Consider the following 21,129-nt stretch of genomic DNA (forward strand, 5'->3'; position numbering starts at 1 on the left):
GGCAAGAGCAGACAAAATCATAAACAAGAAAAGTTTAGAACTGATGGATCGTTTGCATTTGGACATGTGGTTGCAAGAGAAATATTTGCTGAACGGGGTGAATGTCCGCTTGAGACTGAATCGCAGCAGTGCCGCTTTCCATTTGATAGCTGCTGATCCTACTAAGCCTCCTAAAAGCACAATTTTAGAGGCCAAACTCTACGTACGACGCGTGGAAGTGTTACCCAAAGTAGGTAACGACATCAGTCAAACGTTGAGCAGAACGACCGCCAAGTATCCCATACGACGTGTGGAAGTGAAAACGTTCACCATTCCCAGCGGACTGCAATCCATAACCGAAGATCATCTGTTCCAAGGACAGTTACCCAAGCGTTTAATCCTTGGTATGGTCGAGAATGAAGCCTTCAACGGAGCCATAAAAAAAAATCCTTTGAACTTTCAACACTTTTTAGTGAAGAAAATCGAAGTCAGTAGGGATGGCAAGACCTTGTGTACCCGACCTTTCGAACCTGACTTTGACAACAACAATTACTTGAGATCGTACTTGTCCCTGTACGAAGCCACCGGCCAGTTAGGAACCAACACCAGTCACGGCATTGAGTATGAGGATTATGCAGGAGGCTATGCTTTGTGGGCGTTCGATTTTACTCCAGACCAAGGCAGCGACGAGGGACATTTCCACCCTATAAAATCCGGCCAGATTCGTGTGGAACTTCAGTTTAAAAATCCACTGCCAGCGACAGTGAACGTCATCCTGTATGCAGAATTCGATAATACCATAGAAATCAACAGTTTGAGAGAAGTCATTCTAGATTATTAGAAAGCCATGGAAGACTGTTATGCCTCTTTACCTAGTGGAGAAACTTTGGAGATGAAATGTGAGGAGACCGTGGAAAAAGAAGAATCTCAAGACAAAGACGAAGAAGATATCATAATGAAGTCGAGATGGCCAGAACAAGAAGCCCATTTAGTCTGCTGTTTTGCCAAACACTTGGTCGACAAAATGACGGAATTGATCAAGAAAAATTGCTATGGATGTCAAAACGATCATCCCAGTCAAATTCAACACGATAAATGCCTGATGTTGAGTCAAGAAGAAAAATTGGACGAGTATCTGGACGAAGCTTGGAGTCTCATCTCGAACAAAGACGTGTTGCACCAGTGGTATAAAGACTTGCGTGAACATTCTTGTCCACCATTAACCACTCAAGAGATCCATCGTATCGAAGCTCTCCTGAATCAGAGTGAGGAAACAGAACGAATAACCGTTTATTCGTCAGACATTTTCAAGCAAAAAGTCAGGATCGAATTGACGACGTATTATTACCTGTGAAGAAGAAAACAAACACAAATCAATGGATACCTGGGAACTTTATTACCTTCTGAACCACAGTTCGTATACGGCTTCTTGGAATCCTATCGTCTGTGCTAAAGATGAACTCCCTCATCGCAAACCTAAAGACCATCAAGCTTACGTGATCAACACGGACGACAGTCATCTCCCAGGAACCCACTGGGTAGCCGTCTACTTTCCTCAAGAAGGCTGTGTGGAATATTTCGATTCGTACGGATTGCCCCCTTTGGAAGACGATATCATCGACTTTATGAGAAGAAATGCTCAGACCACCCGATTCAATAATGTGAAATTACAAGGCACAGATTCCTTGGTGTGTAGACAGTACTGTGTGTATTTTCTGCATCATCGCAGCCTGGGCTATTCCTTAGAACATTTAGTGACTCATTTTGATCCTCGTTCTTCTGCTAGAAACGATGTGAAAGTAGATCGATGGTTTTGTGACCATTATGCTTATCTTTTGTCTCAAGCTAGGAAACGTAGTGTCCATCAATGGCCTAATGATTTCCAACAGTGGAAATCACAATTTCATTCACAACGTTGTCAGCCCTGTTCAAAGTAGTTAGTAATTGAAGAAAAAAATGTTTGTCATTTGAAAAAATATTGTTTGATGTTATCATGTTGGATTATTGTTAGAGTTGTTGTTGTTAGTTAGTGTTAAGTGATTTTTGAATAAAAAATGTTGTGTTTAGAAAAAAATGCCTTTGTGGTTTGTTTAGCTATAAGAATGTTGGATTGATGCTCTTTCATTTCTTACTATCCCTCTCATGAACGTTGCAGCTCGAAAACCGTGTGGGGGATGTTTTCCTTCACGTCCGCGCTTTAACTTTAAGAACCGGGTTGTTCCCAGTCTAGCCATCCATTGTCGACTCATCCTCCTAAGAAGATGTGCTCCAAACTAGCTAAGCTCAACGAAGCCTACGTGAATCTGCATAGGGTCAGACACAGTCTGATACCGAAACCAGAAGAAATAGAGAATGTGAGAATGTTAAAAATCACTGAAGACCTGATAGAAGAGCTCTTCAGAGAAGAAATGAACAGGGAGAAAGAAGAATGGACAGAGAAGTACAGACTTCAGAGACAGCAGCAACAGCAGCAACAACAGCAACAGCAGCAGCAGCTGCAGCAACCTGAAGCTGACAGAGGCTTTGTCGATTGTCGTATCGACACCAAAGAATTCTTCTTCTCTTTCCGAAGAAGCAGACCTATCGCCAGAAAGTCTATCCTCAGAGGACATCGCATTCTTAGAAACTAAAAAGAATGCCATAGCAAAAACAAAAAAAACAGCCCTTTTCAGGGCTACCCAATACTCTAGAAAAGAAATAACGATCGATTTGCCAGTGTGTGTAGGTAGAGTAGTGTGAAAATAAACACTAACTCTTTCTTAAAAAATGTGAGGGTATGTGTTTGTGTGTGTTTGTGTGTTTGTGTGTTTGTAAGTGATAAAGTAGGTTGGTGTGGATAGTAGATTAAAATGATTTTTGTTTTTTTGGGCTGTTTGAGGTGTATATTTGGGGTTAGATTGGATTGCTTTGCGTATGTGGATAGTCTATTGAAGTGATGGGTAGCATAAAAAAGTGAGCGAGTGTTTCTTTTAGGTCCGCGCGTTGTTGTTGTTTCTTGGTCATGATCTAGGTAAGATGAATTTTATGTTTTTAGGGGATGTTTTCCTTCACGTCCGCGCTTTCAGTATAAATTGAAACTCGTTCGGCAGTCCAGCTACCCTTGTTGATTGATCAACACCAAAAATGAACACGAGACTGGAGAAACTGTTGGAACTTCATGTGCATCTGGAATATGCCAGGCGCATATTAAATGAACTGGCCGCTGAAGCCATTGTCGAGGAGGGAAGGATAAGAGAGGAGGAAAGAAGAAAAAAAGAAGAGGAGGAAAGAAGATATAAAGAAGAGGAGGAGGAAAAGGAGAGAAGAAAAAATTTCAGAATCCCAGAGAGTGAAAATTGGGATTCTGAAGCGACATATCCTGCCTCTGCTCTCTCCCCCCAAAAGGTAAAAAGTAACTGGGGGATAAGATGTGTATGTGGCGCCAGGCCTGGAAGGTGCCACCATTAACCAGGTGTCCATGAAGTTCCAAACAAAACAGCCCTTTTCAGGGCTACCCAATACTCTAGAAAAGAAATAACTATTAATTTGCCAATGTGTGTAGGTAGAGTAGTGTGAAAATAAACACTAACTCTTTATTAATAGTGGAAGTGTATGTGTTTGTAAGAGCTCAGGTATGTTTGTGTGAATAGTAGATTATGGGTTTCTTAGCAAATGTGGAGAGTATAGTTAGGGTTATATTATATGAAATGAGAAAGTAGGGGGATGTTTTCCTTCACGTCCGCGCGATGTTGGGTCATGATCTAGGTAAGATCCATTTTATGTTTTTAGGGGGATGTTTTCCATCACGTCCGCGCTTTTCGTATAAGAACCCACAGTATTAGTTGTTCAAACCATTCTGCAAAGAATAAAAAGAAGATGGCGTCAAACCAAATGGACAAAATACAAACCTTGCAAGACGTTTTAGACAACTTAGGAATAATGGAACAGATGCTATTAAGACTGGTTGAAGACCATTATTCCTATAGTCCCCATCGTGTGAAGATGGAAATTAATAACTTAAGGAAAGCAAAGGACAAGATTAGTGGTGTCATGAAAGAGATCAAGGAGGAGAAGGAGGATGAAGAGGAAAGAATAAGAATACGCAATTGGAACGAAAAAATTGAAAAAGAAGAAGAAAATGAAAAGAAGAAGAAAGAAGAGGAGGAAGAGAAGAAGAAAGAAGAGGAGGAGAAGAAAAAAAAGAAAGAGAAGAAGAGTGTAGGAGATAAAATAAGAACTTGGTGGAGGAAAAGAAGAAATTAGAAGAAGAAAACCCAAAGGCCCTTTTCAGGGCCAGCCATATTTCTCGAAAAGAGATAGTCTTTGAATTGCCTACCCCTTTTTTTCAAAAAAATTTTTTAAAAAAAAAACCCATGTTAAATTCCCCTTGTCCGTAGATTGTCCCACGATTTATTGCCATGTTAAATTCCCCTTGTCCGTAGATTGTCCCACGATTTATTCCCATGTTAATTCCCCTTGTCCGTAATCTGACCCACGATTTTTCGCCATGTTAAATTTCCATTGTCCGTAATCTGACCCAGGGGTCCCTGTAATGCTAATTCCCATTGTCCGTAATGTATCCCCTATTACTACTCAGGTTTATAAGTTACGAAAAATAGCTTTATAATCTTATTGGTCGAGAGTTATCTACCTTTACTATCGAGGTTCTGTACCCTAAAACACCACCCAAACCAAACCATATCTGCTGGAGCTACTGAACCATTAATTACTGTTCGGCCAGAGAACCAGTCTAGGTCGTCCTTTGATCGCCTATTAGGTCGTCGAGTTTGTCTCTGAGTCACCGACTGGGTCGCTGTTTGTGTCGTCCTTCTGGGTCTCTGACAGTGTTCTTGAGCCGTCGACTGGGTTGGCCTTCTGGTTCGCCGACTGTGTCGTATTTTCTGGGTCGATGACTCGGTTGCTCAGTCGTTGACTGGGTCGCTGGTTGTCATCGTTCTTGGTCGCTGACTATGTTGTCAAGTCGTCGACTGTGTCGTCGATTGAATCGCTGGGTTTTCGACTGTGTCGCTGACTGGGTTGTAGACTGTGTTGTCGAGTGGGTCGCTGAGTCATCGACTGGGTTGTCCTTCTGGGTCGCAGACTGTGTCCTCAGTCTGTGCTGCCGATTGAGTAAATGGGTAGTCGAATGGGTCTCTGACTGGGTCGCCACATGTGTAGTTCTCTGGTCACTGACTGTGTCGTAGACATGGTCGTGGTCGCTCGTCGATATCTGCTCAAAATTGACAGAGAGAGAGAGAGAGAGAGAGAGAGACGAACAAGGCGAAATGATGAGAGAAGATAGATCATTTTTAATTAAAATGTATATTGTATTCTGGTCATCGAAAGAGACTGTCCATACACATTGTAAATGACCCAGCCTAGGCCTTTCCTTTTCGGTGAACTAAACCAAATGTGCATGCTCTGGAGGGATGGCTATACTGCTTCACTTGCATGGGGACGTCTTCAAACAATACCGCTTCATAACACATCATTGCAGCCACAGCTGGCACTTATTTATACCCAGGCGGAAACACGTCACCCAAAAACTAAGACGCTAGTCGGTGCTACAAAACCAGCTAATACTTAAAATCAAACAAAACTTTAACGAGATAAAACGTAACTTATACGAAACGAAAATTACTGTCCATGGGTTTTCTCATTATACAACCCATGCCTAAACTATTATGTGCTTCCACGCACATACGAATGGATTATCAAAGAAATAAATCTAAAGAAAAAAAAGTAAAACGCGGCTAAATGACAAGAAAACACATTGTCAAATAACCAGAAAAGGATTAATGTTCATTTCGAACGGCAGTCATTATTTCACAGTACTTCATTCAAGCCATTATGACACTTGTTCACTATTCCAGGTTAGAAAAGTTGAACATATAATTCATCCAACTTCTTGGATAGTTCCCCCTCTCTCTCTATCTCTTAGTTTGCTCATCACCGGCTGTTGTTGACCTGCCATTGTCGTTCTCGTTCACTGCCAGAATTCTCGGCATTGCGTCGATTGAGTATGGCGCAACAAAACTAGTATCATCGAGGTCGTTGTTCCTTTGATTTTTATCAATACTCTAAGCCTACTCAGAATCCAATTCCATCGCTCCTTCGGCGTCTTTATTACATGGATGATACCTTCTTCAAGCGACCCACATGCAAATACGAGAGAACTCCCATATCTACCACATTTATCTCTACAATTGACGTAAATCAGCCTGTCGATGATTTCGTACGGCCCACTCCTGCAATTTCGGCGAAATCGCATTTCTTCTCCTTGGCGAAAACGTACAGACAAGATCACCTGTCTATAATCGATCACATTTGGTCCAGCTATTAAAATAACACTTCTGTCTCCATGAGTTGCATGCCACGTTCTCTCTGGCAAAACCATGGAAAATTTCTAACCTTCTTTCCAATGCTTGAATCCATTCATGCGAACTGCTGTAACGGTGGTCGGGTGGTTTTCCGAATACAACGTATAATGTCAGGTCTGCCTCCCTTCCCATCATCATGTAATTGCGAGCAAAACTTGCGGTTTCCTGCACAGCAGAGATGGATGTATGCTATCGCTAGGTACGGGAGGTGCTCTTAGCAGCCTCATCGTCGTTCCTCAACGAAAGCAGATGGCATGCTCTCTAGCGTTCAGTTCATCATTTCTACCATGCCGTCGCCTTGTGCATGGAACGGACTGGTCCAAGGAGTCGAGACAGTCAACGAGAGAGTATAACCTCGAACTGTTGGCCTTGCTTCAGGCGAATGTAACCGTTTACATTTTCTGTCTTTGGAAATGGCCATAAGATGTTGGCAGCTATACGTTTAATCGGACGCCGTGACGAAATCAGCTGCATTGGAGCTCGCCTTGTCTGTCCTGGTGACTTTCTTATAGCACAGGCCTCACATCTCAGGTACCACAGTAGCACATCTTTCTGAAGTACGACCCAGTAATACCCTTTTCAGATTTTCTCTAGAGTATGTATGATGGCATGGTGTCCTCCCCTGCGAGAATCGTGAACCATACATAGAACATTATTTCTCTTTTCTCATGAACAGTAGAGTGACTGTGAATTTCTCCACCATCGTGTGACTCCGATTTGCGACAGAGTATGTCTTTCTTTATATCTATAGGATCGCACTGACTCCAGAGGATTTTCACAATACACTTTGTTTGGTAACCTCTTCCCATGGTGGTCGTTGCTTGCTTTCAACGGAGCCCATTCCAATTGCTACATCCTGGTCAGATTTATGAGACTCGGCGAATTCGTCGCTACCACACGTGTTCTTATCTCAGCTACTGTCAAATTAGTCGTATCACTCCATTCCTTGCCTGTCTCCGGATCATCGCTGCAATCTTCCGGGACAATGTCGAATCTCAAAATGATAATGTGACATGACTTCGATCCATCTTGCGAGTTGTCCGTCCAGGTTCTTGAAATGCCGTAACCACTTCAGGGAGCTGTGGTTTGTCCTAATCAAGAAACGTCATCCATACGTGTGATGCTTGAAATAGTTCACAAAGAATACGACCGACGTTCGTTAGCGATCGGTCAGCATATGTAACAACCCTCTCGCATCCATTGTAAACTTGCGACAAGAGGGCTCCAAGTCAACTGTCGTTCGCCTCTGTATCAATAATGAAGGGCTTTCCACGGTCTGAGAATGATAATACAATGCACGTTATCAATCGCCTATTCATCTGTCCAATGAAGACTGACAATGGTCAGTCCAGACAAAAGGTCTCCCTTTTTCTGTATGTCATATAAGCTAGCTGCAACATCGGAAAATCCCTTTGATAGTCGATAGTATGAGCATAGTCGTAGAAAGCTGAGAAGTTTTGCCTGCGACGTAAAGGTCGCTTTCTCTGGATCTACACGTATTCCCTCCTTTGACAACATGTCGCAAGTACTTGACCTTTTGTTGCTAACAAACGACATTCTTTGGCTTGAGCTTCAGACCAGCTTGCAGCAACCTGTAAAAGACCTGTCGCCGACAATCCAATTCGTTTTCGAAAGTGCATCCAAACATTATTATGTTATCGAGGTACACCAAACATATCTGTCACTTCAGCCCCAATAGAACTGTTTCCATCAGTCTTTCGAAGAACCCGGGTGCATTACGGAAACCCGATTTTGGCGTGAATTTGAACTCTTTTCAAGGGTAGATGTATTGGGTCAAGCTTTCAGTTTTTTTGTAGCGGCTTTATAGTCCTTCCAAGATCAACATCAGATACAACAAAGAGTGACTGATAGTCCCACATAAACTTATCCACCTCTCTTGCTTGTTAGTCAGAGCGTGATTCTTTAGATGCCTGAGCCAGTTCTTCTAAATGATTCGGTACTCGAAGCTGAGACACTTTACTTTAAAGACAATGAACGGTCGCACTCCTCTCTAAGTCGACGACTTCTCGACTACTTAAAAAACAGCAATGTTTGTCATTGTATAAAGAATCTGGTTTTCTGGGTATCTGTTGGCGAGCGTGTCGTCCAAATCAAATCTCGCCTGTGGGTAGTCTAAAGTCGTAAGCCTGTGGAAGTTCTGGTAACGCTTCTCTGTTCTTGCGAACTCTACTCCTTGTCTGAACTCGGTATAACTCGGTCTCGTTCTGTGGTGCAAATCTCTGTTTGAAGCCTCAACCAATACAGCGGAAGACTTCTTATCAAGTACTGCCAACAATTGCTGTGCTTGACCCCTAATTTCAACACCTAAACACTGTCTCTTTTCTTCTTCTGCCCAATAATATAGGGTTGAACACATCTGGAAGTGAACGATAAAATCCATCAAGGGTGACACCCGGTCGTAAAAGGTCGGTGTAACAATGGGCCTCTTGAAGTTCTCTGTGGAAGATCGGTCGCCTCAAAGATTCATTCTGAAACTGCTCCCTTGCTCTGATTTCTCGCTATGTCTTTGAGAGCGGCCTGTACTTCTTATCTTCTTGATGTGATATCAGCTATTTTCTTGATCTTCGGTGACTCTGAGGGTGTCGACATCGCCGATCCACTAAAATGAATCTGTCGTCTGGAGACGATTCCTTTCCTCGACGACTCCTCTGCCTTCATGGTCGTTTCTGCACTCCTATTTATAGTCCCCTTCTTCGCAGTTAGTCCTTTCTCCAAATCTTTGCGTTCCTTCTCATCTTCGGAAGGAATGGATGTCCTTACTTCCATTTCGGGAGTAAGCATCCAGTCGCCGAAGTTTAACACTCTGTAAGGCATCTTATGTTTTCTACTCTACGATCCATCCATGCGATGCCTACCAATTTGTAGAGTAAACCTCCTCGGCTTCACTACCCTGAGTCTCACTATATGTGGTTCTTTAGGATAGGTTTTTGTATTCGGAGTGATACGCCGCTTTATCTGTCTGACGACTGGCGCTCCAGAGTGCAACAGATTTCTACCTCAGCGGGATACCGTCTTTTGTAAGGCTTCTTGTGACCGACTGTGTCGTCAGCTGAGTCGCCGTCTGTGTCGTCACTAAGGTCGTAGTCGCACGTCGATAGTCGCTCAAGATCGAAAGAGAGAGAAGAACATGGCTAAATCATGAGAGAAGAGAGATGTTAAATTAAAATTTATATTTTCGCAGGGTCGTGATTCCAAGATTTTTGCGCTTCATGTACGAGCCTTTTAGTACATGTATTCTGGTTAATGAAATAACTTGTCCCTACACTTTTCCCCCCAGTCTGGCCCTTTCCTGTTCGGTGAACTATTACAAAATGAGCTTGCTCTGGTGAGATGGTTATACTGCTTCACTTGCATGGGGACGTCTTCACATAATACCGCTTCATAACACACCACCATTGCAGCCACAGCTGGCACGTATGTATAACCAGGCCGACGCACGTCACCCCAAAACTAAGACGCTAGTCGGTGCTACAAAGCTCGCTAACAGTTAAAATCAAACATAAACTTTAACAAAACGAATATTAGCTTATACGAAACGAAAATTACAGTCCATCGGATTTTCTCATTGCAATACACAGCGTGGGGACCGTGTCCTTGTGGGTTCATGCTTACGTAAATGTACAAACTGAGATGGGAGATTTTGACGTTATTCTTATTTGTCGGCATTTAGCGTTTAATCAAAATTGTGCAATGTAACAGTACAAAAAGCTTGCGGAACCAAAATACGTCACAAAACAATTTGCAGTGAACACAAAACCAAGTGATCCAACGCCGTTATTGTCCGTGAAATCTCAAGTCGTAACTAATAAGGCTTTTTGACCTTTAGACAACAAGGTAACTGTTTTGTATTGCAGCTATTCAAGTGTTGCTCGCAAATAGAAAAGCAAAACAAGCCACAAAATGCAGTGCAACATGGGACGTCACGGTTCAGGATGGAATACATTTATTTAAACATACTAGTGATGGAATATTTTTGAAAAAATAATAACGCCATGCCTTACTTCAAATTTGTCATGCACCATTTTATTTTAAATATACTTAAGTGCATAGTAAATAATGAGATTCAGTCCACAGGAACTTCGATAGCTACGGCATAGAATCAAAGTCTTAAAACAGCGCAACCTACTGAATAATTGGTTGAATATAACCTTTTCCTTGAGATCGGATATACATTTATTATTTATTTAAATCTATGGAGATTGCCAGAAGACGTTTCCATATTTGGAGAACATTTCATGACCAACAAAAAGTATTGCAGGTATAACTATTTCAAACTGCGCATTTATATAATGTAAAGAGCATTGTTGCCCTGGTCAATGCCATTCCGTCTGCTTATCAACCCAGTCTATTGTAGTTCAAGTAAATACACGCATACAAAAATAATATAATCAGAGCAAGATTCTTTTTTCAGCTTTTGACAGACAGAAAATAAAATATAATGTGACAAGCCCGACCCCAGAACATTCAATTCTGGCCCTTAATATAATCGCATTATACCGTGGTACGTATCGCGGCATGTTGAGAAATACCAACCGCAGATCCAAACTGTTTGTGGTATGCAACTTTAGTTTGCAAGGTCCTCAAGACAGGCCCCAGTTTCATTGAATATCTAAAACGTTTTCTAAATTTTCTTCCACTGACTTAAATTTTTAAAAGTCTATCTTTATTGATTAGTATTGACTTATTTTCTTTTCACGAAAATTTCAGAAGGCAAGAGGATGAAAAGAAACGAATATATTTTTTTCTAAAATTCGTCTTGGTTTACCTCAATGAAAAACGTGCGGATTTCCAGAAATGTTTTGGACTGTTTCGATTCATTTTTCAAGAATAAAATACTCTAGGGCGAACAGTTTAAAACTAAAATATAATCGTTATCCGTTGCATTATATCTACCTAAACATAAATCCATTTACTATCAGAAACACCATGAGCCAGAAGGTGCAAACTTCAAATTTTAGAAGAAAAAGAAAAGTTTTGAATCTAGAACCAGAACCGAAGTATATAAGAATATACTCGTGCTCCATGTGAGACGTATCCAAGTACTCCGAAATCTGACTGCCTAAAAGATATTCAATTCCAAAAGAAATTAATGGAGACTCGAACTGCACAACCCTTTCTTGAATTGATCATTGCCGGTAAAAAAAACAACATGTAACGTCATTTATTTTCGTGGGGATCAGTTTTCGTGGTTTGTAAAAAGATACATTTCTCGCAAGGGCGAAGAAGTACATAAACATTCAGTGTCTATTACTTCCTGAAGTAATTTCCATGTATACGGATATACTCTTCTCAGACGCACATGTTGTTTGTGCGTTTGAAAGCAGCGAACATTGGATTGCACTTATTCAGGAGGCCTATCAGTTCATGTGTACCTAATACAGAGCTTTAAGTTATCGTTATTCTTAGGCAGTCATATTCTGTGTCGCACGGTTTCCTTCTTCTTCTTCTTCTTTTTGCATAATTATTATTATTATTATTATTATTATTATTATTATAGTCTGATTTTTATCATGATAATATTTCTGATTATGAGTGTACCTATGTTTGCATAACCTCTGGCTCAATGTCAAGCAAGGCTGACAAATTCTTAAAGGTAAAGACTTTAGAAAAATTTGTAAGACTTACTTACCTTAGAAGTTTTTAAAAGAGAACTCTAACCAGCTGTGACTATCAGGCTTCAGTGCAGGTTAAACCGTGTATCATTATCCAAGAGGCTGCTTTAATGTTGTACAGAAAATGTTGACCAGCTTTTCTTTTGATTAAATTTAAACGACTAATCAATAAATTAACGGTCCCAGTGCTCATGTACCCTAACAGATTATTTTTTAAAATTATCCGTCAATGAATGGGATTTCAAGTCATTATTTTTACTTTTTGGGTTATCCCATTGTCTGGAAACCGTTTTAGACCCAATTAAAGAACGAACTAATAACAAACAAAAAAAAAAAACAAGGCTTTACCTTAACAAATCTATTGAAGCATAAGATCGAGTTACTCAAAACTGGCCGTTTTAAATGTCGTCAATTGGTGGCTGATAATAGACGGATGCATGGGGTCGGTCTCCCCGCCCTCACTCCATCCATCTGTATTCAGTATAGTACACCCTTAAGTGAAAAGCAGAGGAAGCTGGTGATACACGCATTTAAGCAACAACTATCACATCTTAAAATCGAAATATCATACTAAAAATCTTGGACCCGTTCCTATTTATCATCGAACCCTGTTCGTTTATCAAACAAGGATTTAGTCTATGAATAACGAACAGACTTCGTTTTTACGATTCTTGTTTGTAAGTAGCCAATTGCTAGCATGTATGTATGTATGTATGTATGTATGTATGTATGTATGTATAAGCTTGTAACAGAAATTGATGCAGTGGCAATGATCCATCAAAATTGTAAACAAAATATAGTTGTAATTCTATGCTAGTCTGGACCACAACGATAAATAATACATTTCTAAAATGCTAGTAGTCACGATTCAGCTACCGTATTATAAATTATATTGCAGCAGATGTGCATTAAGAAGTCGAGTTCCGGTCAGGAAAAGCTTACACCCTAAATACCTTTAACAACTAAAGATTTCATAGATACAAATTTTATTTTAAAACATTTAAAGAAACAAATTAATGAATATATTTAACATAAAGGCTTAAATTTCCGTCGATTCAAAAGACTTAGTAATTGATCTGGTTAATCCTATTCCAGTTGAACAAGATAATTCATCATTCTGAATTTTCCGGTCTGCACTTGACGGAGTTAATGTTCTTTGTGTTTTCCCTTCTACTTATCAGTTTCAGTCTTTCTCTTCCATCCTTCTTCCCAGCTAACATTTCAACGTTGCAACAACGTTGCAGCAACGTTGTATTAAGGTTGTGGCAACGTTGTCATATAACGTTGTGGCAACATGCTTAGGTGAACTTAATGGAATATTGCTACAACGTTGTTGTTTAACGTCACAAAGTAATACTCCTACAACATTCTGATATGATTCAAAATCTAAACTGAAAGTGGAGAAAGAAATCTGCTTCTGTTTCTGAAACCCATATGCCACACTGCTGGCAAAACAATCCAAATCTTCAATCAAACATTACAAAATTATCAACATTACCATCCATCTAGGAATAGTGGAGATAGCAGGATTTTCAAGATTGATGTCATTATCGCCATACTGGATGTCAGATCTGCATAGTTTCGGTTTCGAACATACTAAACACCACACATCATTTGACCATAATAGATGAATTAGATTTAAGATGCCAGGGCACAGGAGGGCACACGTCACTCAACCAGTGTGCAAATATGCGACATGGAAAGGCAGTGAATCGTGATAATTCCTGCAAATTAGTTCGAAGTCGCAGATATCAAAATGCACTCTGTACTGTATGGAATTCTTATTTAACTGTACCGATAAACTGAATAAGAATCCAAAATAGTAAGGTTACTTGTTTTGTATATTTAATTTATCATTCTTTTATTTCATTATATGGTATTGGTAACGGATAATTTTATTCTGGACTTTATGTTGTACCAATATTAAATTCATTTTCTACTTGACCTGAATCAATGAATTTTTTAAATTATGTAAACAACTAATACATAGGTATAAAAAAATCTGAGTGTGGGTAACTATTAGGATTATTATCTTTACCTGAGTGAAGGACGTTGTGTTTACCATATTTTATGTTATAATTTTAGTGATAGACTTTCTAATTAGAGTTGAGACTTTGCCTTCTAAATCTTAAGAAACTGCTGGAAGGTTAGTTTTCATTGGGTAATAAGTTCGTTTTATAAAATGATAACTGCGACCTATGGTCAAATAGAGGATTATATAATCTTGTTGTTTTTAGAAAGCATTCATTCGCTTTAAGATATTAGCAGAATCAGTTGTATTATTGTTGTGTCCAGTTGTGCATTTCGCTTTGAATTTATTTATTCAAATTATTTATTCACTGGAAATACAAAGTACTCATCCAAAATAATATTCTTAAAAAAGGAGAAAAGGATTTATGGTTTAATTTCAAATAACGATATATTCTTGCATTGTATTATTGAGATTCAACAGAAGACTGTTGGCACATCATTACCACAGGGGCCACCACAGACACATCGACACCACAGACACATCGACACCTCAGACACATCGACACAACAGACACATCAACACGTCCAGCGTTAGATTTGATTTGGATTTCAACAAAGTTCATTCAGAACTTTAAACGTTAGGACTAATTCTGTAATAAAATGACTGTAAGGGATTCAATTTTCAATTCCGTAAGTTTATTTAGCATTTTCGATTCTTACGCTATGAAAACAAATTATATGTTGAATTTTACCAAGCTTGTTTCTTCTCACTTATTACTGTTACTTATTTTAAGACCATATAGTCATACTAATACTTAATTAAGAAGAGACAAATGGGTATGAAAAAGGAAAACAATGCAATGTATATTTTACCATGACTTTATTTTATTGTTTGTGTATTGAATTTCTGGATTTCAGTCAGATTAAAGTCAAAATCAGTATGCTCCACAGCAGTCAAATTGTGTCCTCTGCTCAGGCTGCAGCAAATTGAAAAATAATTTTAATGCTTGAACAAAGTATTATCGTTTCGGTACTGTTTACGCATGTAGAATTCAAGTTAACTAGCGCAATGGAAGGAAAAAAAAAAAACAAATGCGTAAAGAGGCTAAGTTAACCTCTAGTTTAAAATTTATTTTTAAATGTATTGCTTCTCGTTATTAGCTCCAACGTTTTTCATTTTTTCGTGCATAAAATAATCAATTCAGAATATACAAGAAATTTAACAATAAAATAAATATAGGGCTTGCACAAATAATGCACACAATTTTACACATTTGGTTGAATATTCTACGTACTTGTATACAAATCTGTGCATCACTGAAACACGCATTTTGGCCCATCCCTACCCCCAAGTAAACAAATTATTTTGGGTCTAGATTATTCATGCTTTTACTTATCAAATAGACTACATAGTTGATATCACACTATTCATGTGAGCTGTGTTTATTACTCAGCAAAAACTCATCGACATAATTTGTTTATGTCTGGACTAATTTCTTTACAACCAACATGATAATAATAATCAGATAATAATGAATAATATTCAATTTATATGGTTAATTCCTCTTCTGTAATTATAAAATTGAATTACCTTTTAATGTGCATTTCATATTCTACATATATGAATATCATCAAATTTATATGGTTAATTCCTCTCCTGTAATTATAAAATTGAATTACCTTTCAATGTGCATTTCATATTCAACATACATGAATAATATCCAATTTATATGGTTAATTCCTCTCCTGTAATTATAAAATTGAATTACCTTTTAATGTGCATTTCAATTAATAGCTACTTACCCAAAATCAGCACCATTCTGAATCTCATCATGTTCAGCATGGTGTGGTTCAAATATACAGTGACGAGATCTACGGTCAGTACCAAATTCGCCACCAACGCGGACATGCTTCTAGCGGGTGACGTAGAAAATGCTCCTGAGGTCAACAAGCTCAGTTTCAGAGGCAATTTTGCTTTCGCATGTAATTCTGAATGCAACGTCGGATAAGCAGCCCTACGCGTTCCCACCGGTATCAGGCACGAGATCTGCACTTCGCTCCCCTCATTAGCATCTTCGGTGTGTGTCGAGATATCCGCAAGGTGTTCAGGGGTGTCAAGCACACGCTGGTGCTAGAACGTGATTATCAAGCCCAATATATGCACATAACAACTTTAGTCGATGATGGACAACTCAACATGACGTGGTGGTCGCTGTTGATGCGTAAAATCACTTCCTCGAATTGGAATCAACGCCTGCATGATTCATCCAAAAACTGTACTTAAGCACATGTTTAAGCATCTCAGGCTGACTCGCATTCGTGTCAGGGTCAAATCTAGACAATGTCCAGAGCGAGAACTCGAGTGCAACTTCGCCGTCGGTACCAGCAACTATTCTCTCGCGTACAGGATCCTGATGGAAGTCATGCAGAAGTACCAGGACGTGGATAATGGAACGCATGTCACTGGACGATTTATCTAACTTGTATCTCATCTTCCACTTTGATATCTCCAAACATTCTGAACGTCTGAAAGATTCTCGCGCCGACATCGATATTCGGTCGACTGTGAATCTAGATGGGTGATTACCTTTGTTACGCGCTGGTGATCTCAGAACGATTCATGACATTGGACGTACTGAGTGGAAAAAATGAATATCCTTGTATAGGCAACCTTGTTGTCTAGACAACCATGACCAGAAAAAAGTCATCCTGGCGACGACTTGTCGGACATGGCATTGCTAATGAGATCATTCCCTTCATCAAGACTATTGCTCCAAAGTTATCTGCATTGGTCTTTTGTACCGTTAGGACTGATCGCAGCAACGGGAGCCATTTCAGGGGCTACCCAATAAAGCTGTCATGGGCAGCGGAACTTGCAGTTCAGCTCATCGCGGGGGACGACAAAAACGTGTTATCGTCACTTCATGCACTGGATATCGAAATGTCAAAAAGAAAAACTAATAATAGTATTTCATATAATATCATGCTGTCGTATATTCCAGTTGATGTCATGTTGTCACAGCAACAGAAAAATAGCATCGCTGGGCAGCCAGTCACAAACGACTTGTCTCGATAAGGCTGAAGAAGTCAGTGCCATCGGATCAGACAGACTTATTTTGACAAATGTCAAGCTACTGATATGGCCACACAAGGCTGCATGGAAGGGCATTGCTCTAAACTTATCAGCGCTGTAGCTGTCTAAACAAGGAGGATTCATCTGACCCCTGTTAACAGGGATCCATGGATCGTTACTGTCTGGATTGCTTGGCAAAGAAAAAAGACTTCAACTTCCTGAAACTACGCGGGGCAATGGGCATGCTAGTACAGGCATGAAGACAACAGGTTTGAGCTGACGTCGACCCCGAACACCTCTTAGGAACTAGCGTTGAACGTTTCTGAGGAGTCTTTTATAAATATCAACTTCCCGATTATATAATTCTCGACGAGAGTCATAAACCTACAATTTTTTTTGCCATGGACATGGTACTCACAGGCTCACCATCGTCCACGATCCAAACTACAGTGAAGTTGAGTATTTCGATCCGTTTGGTTTACATCCTCCAGACTCGTGGTGTCTGAAGTACAAGACCAAAACGGAGAGCATTGACACCGTCAAGGTGGTCACGAAAATTCGTCTCATGATTACATCAGTGTGTGCCGTGTGTAGTTCTAAACAATTATACATCGTCGCCGGTAAAGCGACTCCTAAAATGTATAGTTGATCTCTATAAAAGATGTATTACAACAGGCACTGCGATCTCGATACGAGCAACGAAAACCTTCGCGTGGAAAGAAATTTGTGTGTGGGAGATTGCAAAGACTGCAGAAGCGACAAATTCTCTGGGGAACTGTGAGTGCAGATCGGAAAACTACTCAGACCTTTCCAGGACGCAAATAAATCGGACCGTGGAGTACACTGGACCAGCAACTGGATGAACACGGTCAACTATTGCCCAGTCAAGATCACTACAATGTCATCGCGATGAAACACGATATCTGTTACAGACATTATCTAGACGATAAAGCGCAATGCGATCGCTCTCAGCAGAACTGCACTAACCAGCAAGAAAGCATTATCCACGACGCAGAGTCATCGTGGTCGCAGCATATGATATATGGTCAGCAGATCTAGAAGACATGAGCTAATAAAACGCGCACAACGATCATTTCCACTGTCTCATGACGGTCATCGATGTGTTTACCAAAAACGTCTGGGTCATTCATCTAAAACAAACAACCGAAGAGTCTATTGTGGATGCACTGGTTAACATTGTAGGTGAACGTAAACCCCATAAACTGGGCAAATCATGGGTGTGAATTTTTGTACAAAATCGTCTGAGAGAGGCTTCAAAATAATATTGACGTGTACAGCACACAAGTCATCTGTCATTGAGCGGTTTAAAAGAACTCTCACAAGTCGCATGAGGAAGACATTCACCAGCGATAACACTCTCCGGTACTTAGATTTTGTATCAGACATCGTTGATCAGTACTATCAAACGCGGCATCGAAGCATTCAAAGGACACACAGGGAAGCCTCTTTAATAACCCGACACTCACGTAAGCCCCTTCGGCAACAACAGTCACAGATGCCTTAATTCATCGATTCAAATTCAAAGTAGGTGACCACGTCAGAATTAACAGACGAAAAACTACTTTCGAAAAAGGATACACACCCAACTGGACTGAAGAAGTCTTGGTCGTTGATACTGTTCAGAAAACTATTCAAGTCACCTTCACGCTCAAAGACGTCTCAGGAGAACACATCCAGTGTTCGTAAATAAACATGCCAGGACGTCTTCAGAATCGAAAAAGTCCTCTATACCAAAGATCAAAATATCGCTCGTCGAATTGTGTGTCTATCCTGAACCATGAAGCTCGTGAATCCAAACGGAGAAGATAACGCATTTGAAATAATCTTATCATACACATAGCCTATGCTCTTTCTGAGCTAGAGTCACCGTATTCAGCCGATATTAAAACTTATCTCGCTTAGACACTGACAAATGAAAAGGCCTCAGCTTACTTTTGATGTAGTAAATCTGATAGTTCCACTGTAGTGGACGCTGATGGCTATGACTACGCCACACCCATTCTCCTCTTCTTCACTCTCCTCATAATATATCATCTCAAGCACATAACTCAGATCATTGTTCGCATACGCTATCAACAACTTTGCCATCTTCAACCTGCGAACACCAACATGAAAACCGCATTTTCCAGGCCAAATCGAAAAATACATCTGAGTTCTACTTTAAACTCATCTCTAATACACATACCACACAAACATGAGCCACATAAAAAGTGAGCCATAAACCCCACACCTCAGTAGTAAAGATAGATAGGGAGAATCGCTCAACCAGATCACGCAGTGAGCCATAACCTGATTAATAACTTACGTGTAATTGTGAAACACACTAAAACCATTTGCTTACTGCTATTGTTATATCAGGCATGCAAACATTTGTTGACACTTTAATCGATTGATGGATTAAGCTGTTGCACAACCTTGACAATATCAAAAGTTCAGTCTGCATTTTGTTAACTTCGATGATTTAGAACGAACGAATGAAACGAACCACCCTGGGGCTATTGCTAGAGGTACCTAAAATGTTAGACTTTCCTCCCCATTTTTTACATTTGGACATTTATGTTGGGTTGTAGGGCTAAAGTCAGTTGCCTATCGAAAGGTTAGACTTCTCCGCCACCAAGCCAGCTTCTTCACTCAGAGAGCACATCTGAACGCGGCAGTCACGTGCTGTGCTCTTGATAAATCTGATTTTCCCCAAGATGCTGCGAAGCAACAGGCTTGTGGTCATTGTGGACGTTGTTATTGGAATAATTAAGCTTAGAATTATGTGTCCTTTCGTTCTTTTATAAATAATATGTGACTTTCTTTTAACATTTTCGACTTTTTTGTACAACAACATTGAAAAGGGATTTATTACTGATATTGTGATACATCAAGAATGTTGTCACATTATCGCATCAAACACTATTTAAACATCAGCATATTCAGTACTGGAATCCATTTGGAGCACTATATATTTTTGGACTTGTTATAGAAAAATTAGGTCGAATTTAGAATTCTATTCATCAGACCATAAGTTCCTTTTAAATTTTCACTTTGCATATTAGCGAAATAAATGTTTGCTGAATGGTACTAAACCTTTTGTCTTTGCTTTTCTGTTTTTCTTTATTTCTTGGTTTAAGATCATATAATCTTAATACAAACAAAGAATGTATTTTCTATAACAGGATCAGACACCAATGTAGCGATCCTAAAAATGACCAATTTGCTGATAGGTAGGAGCTGTGTGGTGCAAGCTGAAAGTGCATATCGATATATGTCGATACCATACATAATTAAAACGAAAAACCGAATAAATAGTCTTAACGACATGTTTTGTCCTTCCGTTCTCTGCAAACACTTTTGTTTGGCTTTTATTTGGCCCGCCTGAGGTTAAATCTGAAGAAAATTTGAATATTGATAACTTGTTTTCAAAAGTGCATTAAGGATACAATGCGTTGTAACAAATGCATCTTAATTACATTCTAAACGGAAAGTAATTTTCTGGCACATAATGCAGTGATCAATTACATTTCATGCCCGCCGGATTTCACCTCTAACATGTTTTGGACTGCATCGGTAAAAGTCAATATCTGACCACTACATGTTTGCCACCCCCACCCCCGTGCTCCATTCCGCCCCAAATTGATTCTGGCACTCCTGGTATGTGTGATAGCACCTCTCTTTGTTTCCATTTTTAAATTATCTTTAAATCTGCAACACATCTTATTGTGTTTTTTTTTTCTTCTGCCGTGTGCCATGCTTGATTAATTTGTGCCACTATGTTTATATGGGGAAGGCCTGTCTAATATTGTGAGAACTTGCAGTCCTATTCATTTTGCATAATTTAGCTAATACAATACGTTTGAACTAACGCAGACACCATGTCAAATAGATTAATATTAATTGCCTTTTTCTAACGAAGGCCATTATTCCTGATACGATTGCACGTGTGTATATTATTAAGATCAAAAAAGGAGGTGTTTTTCACTCTAAACTATAACGATCGAGTTCGTGATTGTTGACGATTGAATGGATCTTGTCAGAAGAATATAAACGATTGAGGGGATCTTGTCAGATGAATATAAACGAGTGAGGTGATCTTGTCAGAGGAATA

Source organism: Sinohyriopsis cumingii, chromosome 16 (assembly GCF_028554795.1).
Source record: "Sinohyriopsis cumingii isolate HCF-2022 chromosome 16, ASM2855479v2, whole genome shotgun sequence".
Lineage (NCBI taxonomy): Eukaryota > Metazoa > Mollusca > Bivalvia > Unionida > Unionidae > Sinohyriopsis > Sinohyriopsis cumingii.